A 12,047-nucleotide genomic window follows, 5' to 3' on the forward strand; every position below is an offset into this window, starting at 1 on the left:
TCAATATTTTGTCATAAATCATATCAGTGCATATAATCTTTAGACCTGAGATAGCACAGTTATCTTGTATATAGGTAGTTTGAGTTTGATACTGCTTTCATACTTGTACTGTGTATGGGTATATGGGCATGTGTTGGCTCCTACTAGTTATATATGGGGGTAGGTGTTGATCAAGATAGAATCTGTTCCTCTAAGTAAATAGAGATAAAATCCTATGTTCATTTAATTGTTCTTGATGTTTCAAGTTCCTGGCCAGGACAGATAGATTTATTCAGAAAAGAGTTTCTGATGAGAAAATCTTTTTAATCAAGAACTGGAATTAAAAGAGAACATAATATTCATAGCAAATGGAGTTTGACATAAACCATGACTCAAATTGAGTTGGGATCTTATGTGAGAGAGATTCTAGTGCATGGTAACATATGGTTATAGGTTCATTTAAGGTAAACCTTATTACTAATTGGGTGGCCATGGCATGCTATGCTAGGTGTTAACCATGGTCTATGAGGTTCATAAAATGATTTAGAGAAATCATTTATGGTAAGAAAGAGTTCTGATGATATTAAGAGTTGATATCATGTCTCATTGCCAATTACTGATGAGCCTAGTAAGTCACACACATACACAAGTTATCACCTAATTAAATATGATTTAATTAATTAATTAAAGAGTTTAATTGATTAATTAAATAGGTTTGGTTTGCAATTAGATTGCAAAGTCCCTAGCATGACTTGAAACCAAATCTAGATTATTGGATGTATAATGTAAGTTAAATTTATATTTAAGGTGTTTAAATATGAATTTAATTAATGAGAAATTAATTAATAGAGATTAATTAATTAATTTATATTTGATATAAATTAATTAGAAGAAGAAAATAATTATTTTGGGATAAGAACTCAAAATTAAGACACAGGGGCATTTTGGTCATTTTGCAGTGTGACACGTGGCACCATGAGATGGTGACACATGGCATAACACATAAGCTTGCCAAATGTTTTTTAATCATGTAAGATGATTAAAATCAAGATTAAATATAGGTTTGACACTTGGCACAATGTGATTGGGTCACTTAAACCTAGAGCTAATCAAAGGGTGACATGTGGCAAGGGTTTAATGTGTTAACCTAGCTATTTAAGTGTTGTTATGAGAAAATAAAATACAACCAGCAGCCAAACTCCTTTGTCACGCCACTTTGAGGGTTTTTATCTCTTCTTCTTCATCTCTTATCAATTCAAAGAGATTAGCCATCAATCTCTTGAATTAAGAACACTAGGAATTTTTTCTAGTGTCCTGTTTACATCTCTAATCTCTTAAAAGGCAGAACTTGAATTTCTAATTAATAGAAAATGCTTTAGAAGCTATTCAAGGGCTGCCATAGGTGTTCTTGGTGTGGACAAGCTAGAGGGACAACATCTGGTGTCCTGAAGACGAATCTCAAAGGCGCAGACACGCTGTAGTGCATAAAGAGGTTAGTGTAATCGTTCTTGATTTAATCTAGGGTTCTAAAATTAATCGGATTAACTTTAAAATCTTAAATGGAAAATACAGATCCAAAAACATATTAAAAGAGTTTTAATATGTTTTTTATCATTGAAATCAAATAGATAAAAATAAATCTTGCATGATGCATGTGACCCTAGGTGAAAATTTTTGAATTCAATGGTATAAACTTGTGTTTTTCACGCTTCCGTTCCTTCAATTGGTATCAGAGCCACTATATTTGCCATTTAGATTGATGTTTATATGATTTAATTGTGTGTTTGATCATGAGATCAAAAGTTTATTGCTGGTTGCAAAGTCAAGGTGGCGGCACAAATGATGAACACGATGGTGTGCATAGTTGATGCATCACAATGGTGTGCAAAGGTAAATGGATGGTGAATGTGCAATTGTTGTATGATCTAAGATCCATTTTAAGTCTAATTAAATTGTTTAATTAGAATTTTTATCACACAATTAAATTATGATTCAAATCAGAATTTTAAAAATTGTTTGAATGTGATTCAAACCTGAATGTTAAAAGTTGTTTGAATGTGATTCAAATCTGAATTTTTAAAGTTGTTTGAATCATATTTAAATCTGATTTTTTAAAATTGATTGAATAAAATTCAGATCTGATTTTTTTAAAAATGTTTGAATGTGATTCAAATCTGATTTTTTAAAAAATGTTTGAATGAGATTCAAATCTGAATTTTTAAAGTTGTTTGAATGTGATTCAAATCTGAATTTTTAAATTTGTTTGAATGAGATTCAAATATGAATTTTTAAATTTATTTCAATCATATTGAAATCTGGATTTTTAAGTTGAATATGAGATATTCAATTTAATTTAAGTATGTATGTTTTATTTAATTGTTAAATAGTGATATGCATGATGGATGATCATGGACTATAAAAGACCAATGTGATTGGATTTATTTCTTTTATGTTTCTTTGGGATTGTAAATTAATTAATTTATTTTGGGCATGTATTATTAAGTTTGTAATAATTTTTGGGTTGTAATTTCATTTATTTAAGTTCTTGTAAATTCGCCTTGGTATGCCAAGGATTACTATGTAATATTGGATTGCAAGAAGTTCAAGGAGGTCAAGAGCATTGATGGGACCAGTGGGAGGAATTCAAGATCAAGTGTTGATTATGTACTCCTTCAGCAACTCTTGTAAAATGAATGAATGAAATGCACCTAGGAATGCCCTGATTCAATTCTTGGTGGCTCAGAATTGAATCCCTTAGAAAGTCCATGATCATACCATATTTACTGCTTATCCATGAATGCATGAGATGATTGGGAATGTATGCAATTATATGACATATGCATGCTAAATGGATAATGTGCAAAGTGAGATCTTAATAGTAAATAGAATGACCACAAAATCTTCCAAACAAATGATTAAGTTGGAAATGCCATAATTAAAGTAATTATAACATAGGCCCTCCATTGGGGCAATTATTTTAAGAAATTTTAAATAGTTGCATAAGATGCAATTTATTTAAGAGATTTTCTTAAGAATAATTGTTAAGCATGAGATGTTGTAAATATGTAAATGGTTTAGTGGCCAATATTGGATGTATCTGAGGACATTAAAATTATTTGCATAATTACTGGCTCAATGGGATCAACTTAACTAATGCAAGATAAGTCAATAATGGATGTACCTGAGATTTTGAGCATTAGGGGCTAGGTAAAGGATTGAACCTCACATGAGATGTGATGGGCAAAGAGTTGCTTACTTATAGTTTATTGTAATTCCAATAATGGATGTACCTGAGGATGATCAATAGAATTATAAGAATTCAATCACCCACTAGAAATCCATCCAACTAGGATTTCCGTTTTCTACTTTGGAAGTGTAGGATTCGCTAAGTTAGTGGGAGGACCAATTTGATTAAAAGACCATAATCATTTTGGTTAATTACATGATACATTTACTAATTAATCTGGTTATTTTCTCAGATTACTTTTACGATAAAAATGAGCACAAAACAACCACCACCATCCAATATCCTTGCAAGCATACTTGATCACAATAGGTTGACAGGACCTAATCTGTCTGATTGGCTAAGAAATTTGAAACTTGTCCTGAACCTTGAACATATAGGATATGTTCTAGATTCAAATGTTCCTGGTCCCTTACCTCCAGAGGCCACACAAAAGGAACATGAAACTTTGGACAAGTGGAAGGAGCATGATATGAGAGCTAAGTGTTACATGCTTCCTTCCATGAGTAATGAGTTACAGAAGCAACATGAGAACATGCAGAGTGCGAGTGAGATCCTCCTTCACCTACAAGAGTTGTATGGTGAGCATAGCAGGAATGCTAGGTATGAGATATCTAGACAGCTATTCCGTATGAGGATGTCTGAGGGACAGAATGTTGGGGATCATGTCCACAAGATGATTCGGCTGATTGAGCAGTTGGAACATCTTGACTTCAACATGGATTTCCAACTACAGACGGATTTGATCCTTCAGTCCCTTCCTGAGACTTTTGGAAATTTTGTGACAAATTTCCATATGACTAAACAGGAATGCACCTTAGTTGGTTTACTCAACATGCTGGTTATTGCCCAAAAGAATATGCAAGGCAATAAAGGAAAAGAGGTAGCTTTGGTTGCATCTTCTTCTGCTGGAAAGTCCAACAAGAAGAAGGGCAATAAGAAAAAGAAACTTCAGATTCCTGGTCCTTCCAAGAAAATAGCTAAACAGAAAGGGAAGACCAAAGCTGACAAAGGCAAAGGAAAGTGTTTCCACTGCCAATAGGAAAGTGTTTCCATTGCTAGTAAGAAAGTGTTTCCACTGGCTAGAGTATAGCAATCTAAAAGAATGCAATGCCATGGTGAAAACCAACTCAAGTTCAAAATATATTTGGCACTTAAGGTTATGTCATGTTGCAGAAGATAGGATTGCAAAATTGGAGAAAATGGGGATTCTATCCTCATTGTGCTCTGAGCCTACTCCAACTTGTGAATCTTGCCTTCAGGGCAAAATGACTAGATCACCCTTTGTTGGACAAGGGCTAAAGAGCTGAAAATATTTTAGAGCTAATACATAGTGATGTATGTGGTCCATTTAAAGAAATGGCTAGAGGGGGTTTTCATTATTACCTTTACTGATGATAAATCAAGGTTTGGGTATTTGTATTTGATGAAATACAAACATGAATCCTTTGAAAAGTTCAAAGAATTTAAATCTGAAGTAGAAAATCAAACAGGAAAGAGTATTAAAGCTCTTCGATCAGATCGTGGAGATGAATATTTGAGTACTGAATTTGATGAATACTTGTGAGAGCATTGCATTGCTTCTCAGCTGACTCCTCCAGGAACGCCACAGTTGAATGGTGTATCTGAAAGGAGAAATCGTACCCTATTGGATATGGTACGTAGTATGATGAGCTATACTGATATGCCAATCTTCTTTTGGGGATTTGCATTAGAATCAGCTTTGTATATTCTAAATAGGATTCCATCAAAATCAGTTTCTTCCACACCTTATGACATATGGCATGGAAGAAAACCAAGTCTTAAGCATGTTAAGATTTGGGGTTGTCCAGCTTATATCAAAAAGCTGAACACTGATAAATTAGAGACCAGATCAGAAAAAGGTCGATTTGTTGGATATCCAAAAGATAGTTTTGGATATTATTTTTATTTGCCTAGTTCACAAAAGGTTGTGATAAGTAGAGATGCCACATTTCTTGAACAGTAGTTTGTTCAAGAAGGAGGCAAAGGAAGGCAAATAGAGTTAGAATTGGAGAATTCTGACCAACCAACGATCAGATGGATATAGATCCATCTAGTCAACCTATACCCGTTGATGAAACATCTACAGCTGTTCCTCATAGAACAACCAAGGTATCTCACCCACTAGTGAGATATGGTTTTATTCATGAAGAAGAATAAGAGTTGTCTACTCATGAAGAAGTAGATCATGGAGATGATCCACTTACCTATGAAGAAGCTATATCAGATATAGACTCTTCAAAATGGATTGATGCTATGAAATCTGAGATTGATTCCATGTATAAGAATCAAGTTTGGGATCTTGTTGACCCACCTGAAGGTATTATACCTATAAGGAACAAATGGGTTTTCAAGAAGAAAATTGGTTCTGATGGAAAGGTAGAGACCTATAAGGCAAGGCTAGTAGCGAAAGGGTTTCGCCAAAGGCAAGGAATCGACTATGAGGAGACTTTCTCGCCTGTTGCCATGCTTAAATCAATTAGGATTTTATTAGCAATAGCTGCGTACTATGATTATGAGATTTGGCAGATGGATGTCAAAATAGTTTTTTTTTTTTTTTTTTTCAATGGATACATTGAAGAAAACATTTTCATGGAACAACCTAAGGGATTTGAATCCCAAGATGGTTCCAAGGTATGCAAGCTAAAGCGATCCATTTATGGGTTGAAACAAGCTTCGAGGAGTTGGAACATCCGTTTTGATGAAGGCATTAAATCCTTTGGTTTTATCAAAAATGAGGATGAGCCATGTGTATATAAGAAGGTTAGTGATAGTGCTATCACTTTCCTTGTCTTATATGTGGATGACATACTATTGATGGGTAATGACACAGGTATGTTGACGACTATAAAGGTATGGTTGTCAAATACATTCTCCATGAAAGACTTAGGGGAGGCAACCTATACTCTTGGGATTCGCATCTATAGAGATAGAGCGAAAAGAATAATTGGTTTATCCCAAAGTCTATACTTGGAAAAGGTGTTAAAGAGGTTTAACATGCCTGATTCCAAGAGAGGATTGTTACCAGTGAGACATGGTATCCATCTTTCTAAAGAGATATCTTCAAAGACACCTGAAGAAAGAGATAAGATGGCCAGGATTCCATATGCTTCGGCTATTGGAAGTTTAATGTATGCAATGTTGTGTACTAGGCCGGATATCGCATATGCTGTTAGTTTGACTAGCAGGTATCAATCCAATCCGTTTTGGAACATCTGGATAGTCACAAGAATATCCTTAAGTACTTGAGAAGAACTAAGGATTTATTCTTGATTTATGGAGGTGGAGACTTGCAATTGGATGGTTATACCGATTCGATTTCCAATCGATATCGATGATAGAAAGTCTACCTCTGGATATGTGTTCATTTGTAATGGAGGTGCGATCGGTTGGAAGAGTTCCAAATAGAGCACGCATTGCAGATTCCACTACGAAGTCGAGTATATTCTTTGCATCGATGTCTTGCAAAGGAAGCTGTTTGGATAAAGAAGTTCGTGGCAGAACTTACAGTAGTTCCTTCCATTGAGTCAGCAGTTCCACTACACTGTGACAATAATGGAGCAGTCATACAGGCTAAGGAACTAAGGTCTCCCCAAAATCCAAACACATAGAAAGGCACTACCACATTATTAGAGATATAGTTGGGCCAGGTGACTTAGCTATGCAGAAAATACCATCAGCTGAAAGTCCAGCTGATCCATTCACTAAGCCTATGTCATAGACTCAGTTAGACCGACATCTTGAGAAGATAGATCTAAGATATTATAATGAATGGCTCTAGTGCTAGTGGGAGATTGTTAGTAGTATGCCCTAGAGCATATCATTTAGTATGTATCTTGTACATATTTTTATTAATAAAAGGCATTTCCTCTTTTCCGTTTACATAATATATTTATGTGTAATAGAAAAGGTCCATTGATATTTTGTTAGAAATATTATTCTTAAGTTGTTAAGAATATGAGTGACAATATTTCTAGCACGAAGTATCATAAATAGGTTCACAATCGAGGATACTTCATAATAAGGACATGACTTATCCAGAAAGATTGTATTCATGTTTGTTCCCAAGTTATTTATATGAGATATAAATAAGATGGAATGGTGAGTCTCATGCCATATAACAAACATGATAGGCACTTATAAATGATAAGTAGGCCGAACCAGTGACACTTATGACAAGCACATGGAGTTTACTCTTATCAATGTTTTGTCATAAATCATATCGATGCATATAATCTTTAGACACGAGATAGCACAGTTATCTTGTATATAGGTAGTTTGAGTTTGATAACGCTTTCATACTTGTACTGTATGGGTATATGGGCATGTGTTGGCTCCTACTAGTTATATATGGAGGTAGGTGTTGATCAAGATGGAATCTGCTCTAAGTAAATAGAGATAAAATCCTATGTTCATTTAATTGTTCTTGATGTTTCAAGTTCTGCCAGACAGATAGATTTATTTAGAAAAGAGTTTCTGATGAGAAAATCTTTTTAATCAAGAACTGGAATTAAAAGAGAACATAATATTCATAGCAAATGGAGTTTGACATAAACCATGACTCCAGCTTGAGTTGGGATCTTGTAACAGAGAGATTCTAGTGCATGGTAACATATGGTTATAGGTTCATTTAAGGTAAACCTTATTACTAATTGGGTGGCCATGGCATGCTATGCTAGGTGTTAACCATGGTCTATGAGGTTCATAAAATGATTTAGAGAAATCATTTATGGTAAGAAAGAGTTCTGATGATATTAAGAGTTGATATCATGTCTCATTGCCAATTAGTGATGAGCCTAGTAAGTCACACACATACACAAGTTATCACCTAATTAAATATGATTTAATTAATTAATTAAAGAGTTTAATTGATTAATTAAATAGGTTTGGTTTGCAATTAGATTGCAAAGTCCCTAGCATGACTTGAAACCAAATCTAGATTATTGGATGTATAATGTAAGTTAAATTTATATTTAAAGTGTTTAAATATGAATTTAATTAATGAGAAATTAATTAGTAGAGATTAATTAATTAATTTATATTTGATATAAATTAATTAGAAGAAGAAAATAATTATTTTTGGTTAAGAACTCAAAATTAAGACACAGGGGCATTTTGGTCATTTTGCAGTGTGACACGTGGCACCATGAGATGGTCACACATGGCATAACACATAAGCTTGCCAAATGTTTTTTAATCATGTAAGATGATTAAAATCAAGATTAAATATAGGTTTAACACTTGGCACAATGTGATTGGGTCACTTAAACCTAGAGCTAATCAAAGGGTGACATGTGGCAAGGGTTTAATGTGTTAACCTAGCTATTTAAGTGTTGTTATGAGAAAATAAAATACAACCAGCAGCCACACTCCTTTGTCACGCCACTTTTAGGGTTTTTATCTCTTCTTCTTCATCTCTTATCAATTCAAAGAGATTAGCCATCAATCTCTTGAATTAAGAACACTAGGAATTGTTTCTAGTGTCCTGTTTACATCTCTAATCTCTTAAAAGGCAGAACTTGAATTTCTAATTAATAGAAAATGCTTTAGAAGCTATTCAAGGGCTGCCATAGGTGTTCTTGGTGTGGACAAGCTAGAGGGACAACATCCGTGTCCTCAAGACGAATCTCAAAGGCGCAGACACTGCGAAGTGCATCAAGAGGTTAGTGTAATCGTTCTTGATTTAATCTAGGGTTCTAAAATTAATCTGATTAATTTTAAAATCTTAAATGGCAAATACAGATCCAAAAACATATTAAAAGAGTTTTAATATGTTGTTTATCATTGAAATCAAATAGATAAAAATAAATCTTGCATGATGCATGTGACCCTAGGTGAAAATTTTTGAATTCAATGGTATAAACTTGTGTTTTTCACGCTTCCGTTCCTTCAGCAATTGGATGGTTATACTGATTCTGATTTCCAATCAGATATCGATGATAGAAAGTCTACCTCTGGATATGTGTTCATTTGTAATGGAGGTACAGTCAGTTGAAAGAGTTCCAAACAGAGCACGACTACAGATTCCACTACAGAGGCTGAGTATATTCTCGCATCGATGTCGCAAAGGAAGTCGCTTTGGATAAAGAAGTTCGTGATAGAACTTACTGAGTTCCATCCATTGAGTCAGCAGCCTTCGCACCTTGTGACAATAATGGAGCAGTCATACAGGCTAAGGAACCAAGGTCTCACCAGAAATCCAAACACATAGAAAGGCGCTACCACATTATCAGAGAAATAGTTGGGCGAGGCGATGTAGCCATGCAGAAAATAGCATCAGCTGAAAATCCAACTGATCCATTCACTAAGCCTATGTCACAGTCTCAGTTAGACCGACATCTTGAGAAGATAGGTCTAAGATATTGTAATGGATGGCTCTAGTGCTAGTGGGAGATTGTTAGTAGTATGCCCTAGAGCATATCATTTAATATGTATCTTGTACATATTTTTATTAGTAAAGGCATTTCCACTTTTCCGTTTACATAATATATTTATGTGTAATAGAAAAGGTCCATTGATATTTTGTTAGAAATATTATTCTTAAGTTGTTAAGAATATGAGTGACAATATTTCTAGCACGAAGTATCATAAATAGGTTCACAATCGAGGATACTTCATAATAAGGACATGACTTATCCAGAAAGATTGTATTCATGTTTGTTCCCAAGTTATTTATATGAGATATAAATAAGATGGAATGGTGAGTCTCATGCCATATAACAAACATGATAGGCACTTATAAATGATAAGTAGGCCGAACCAGTGACGCTTATGACAAGCACATGGAGTTTACTCTTGTCAATGTTTTGTCATAAATCATATCAGTGCATATAATCTTTAGACTGAGATAGCACAGTTATCTTGTATATAGGTAGTTTGAGTTTGATCTCGCTTTCATACTTGTACTATGTATGGGTATATGGGCATGTGTTGGCTCCTACTAGTTATATATGGAGGTAGGTGTTGATCAAGATGGAATCTATTCCTCTAAGTAAATAGAGATAAAATCCTATGTTCATTTAATTGTTCTTGATGTTTCAAGTTCTGCCAGACAGATAGATTTATTCGTAAAAGTGTTTCGATGAGAAAATCTTTTAATCAAGAACTGGAATTAAAAGAGAACATAATATTCATAGCAAATGGAGTTTGACATAAACCATGACTCCAGCTTGAGTTGGGATTTTGTAACAGAGAGATTCTAGTGCATGGTAACATATGATTATAGGTTCATTTAAGGTAAACCTTATTACTAATTGAGTGGCCATGGCATGCTATGCTAGGTGTTAACCATGGTCTATGAGGTTCATAAAATGATTTAGAGAAATCATTTATGGTAAGAAAGAGTTCTGATGATATTAAGAGTTGATATCATTTCTCATTGCCAATTAGTGATGAGCCTAGTAAGTCATACACATACACAAGTTATCACCTAATTAAATATGATTTAATTGATTAATTAAAGAGTTTAATTGATTAATTAAATAGGTTTGGTTTGCAATTAGATTGCAAAGTCCCTAGCATGACTTGAAACCAAATCTAGATTATTGGATGTATAATATAAGTTAAATTTATATTTAAAGTGTTTAAATATGAATTTAATTAATGAGAAATTAATTAATAGAGATTAATTAATTAATTTATATTTGATATAAATTAATTAGAATAAAAAAATAATTATTTTGGGTTGAGAACTCAAAATTAAGACACAGGGGCATTTTGGTCATTTTGCAGTGTGACACGTGGCATCATGAGATGGTGACACATGGCATAACACATATGCTTGCCAAATGTTTTTTAATCATGTAAGATGATTAAAATCAAGATTAAATATAGGTTTGACACTTGGCATAATTTGATTGGGTCACTTAAACCTAGAGCTAATCAAAGGGTGACATGTGGCAAGGGTTTAATGTATTAACCTAGCTATTTAAGTGTGGTTATGAAAAGAAAAAATAACCAGTAGCCTCTCCTCTCATTTGTCACGCCACTTTGAGCCTCTCCAGCTATTTCTCTTCATCTCTCATCAATTCAAAGAGATTAGCCATCAATCTCTTGAATTAAGAATACTAGAAATTGTTTCTAGTGTCCTGTTTACATCTCTAATCTCTTATAAGGTAGAACTTGAATTTCTAATTGATAGAAAAGGCTTTAGAAGCTGTTCAAGGGCTGCCATAGGTGTTCTTGGTGTGGACAAGCTAGAGGGACAACATCTGGTGTCCTGAAGATGAATCTCAAAGGCGCAAACACGCTGCAGCACATCAAGAGGTTAGTGTAATCGTTCTTGATTTAATCTACGGTTCTAAAATTAATCTGATTAATTTTAAAATCTTAAATGGCAAATACAGATCCAAAAACATATTAAAAGAGTTTTAATATGTTGTTTATCATTGAAATCAAATAGATAAAAATAAATCTTGCATGATGCATGTGACCCTAGGTGAAAATTTTTGAATTCAATGGTATAAACTTGTGTTTTTCACGCTTCCGTTCCTTCAGATATGAGAGCTAAGTGTTACATGCTTGCTTCCTTGAGTAATGAGTTACAGAAGCAACATGAGAACATGCAGAGTATGAGTGAGATCCTCCTTCACCTACAAGAGTTATATGGTGAGCACAGTAGGAATGCTAGGTTTGAGATATCTAGGCAGTTGTTCCGCATGAGGATGTCTGAGGGACAGAATATTGGGGATCATGTCCACAAGATGATTTGGCTGATTGAGCAGTTGGAACATCTTGACTTCAACATGGATTTCCAACTACAGACGGATTTGATCTTTCAGTCCCTTCTTGGGTCTTTTGGGAA

Source organism: Hevea brasiliensis, chromosome 8 (genome assembly GCF_030052815.1).
Source record: "Hevea brasiliensis isolate MT/VB/25A 57/8 chromosome 8, ASM3005281v1, whole genome shotgun sequence".
NCBI lineage: Eukaryota > Viridiplantae > Streptophyta > Magnoliopsida > Malpighiales > Euphorbiaceae > Hevea > Hevea brasiliensis.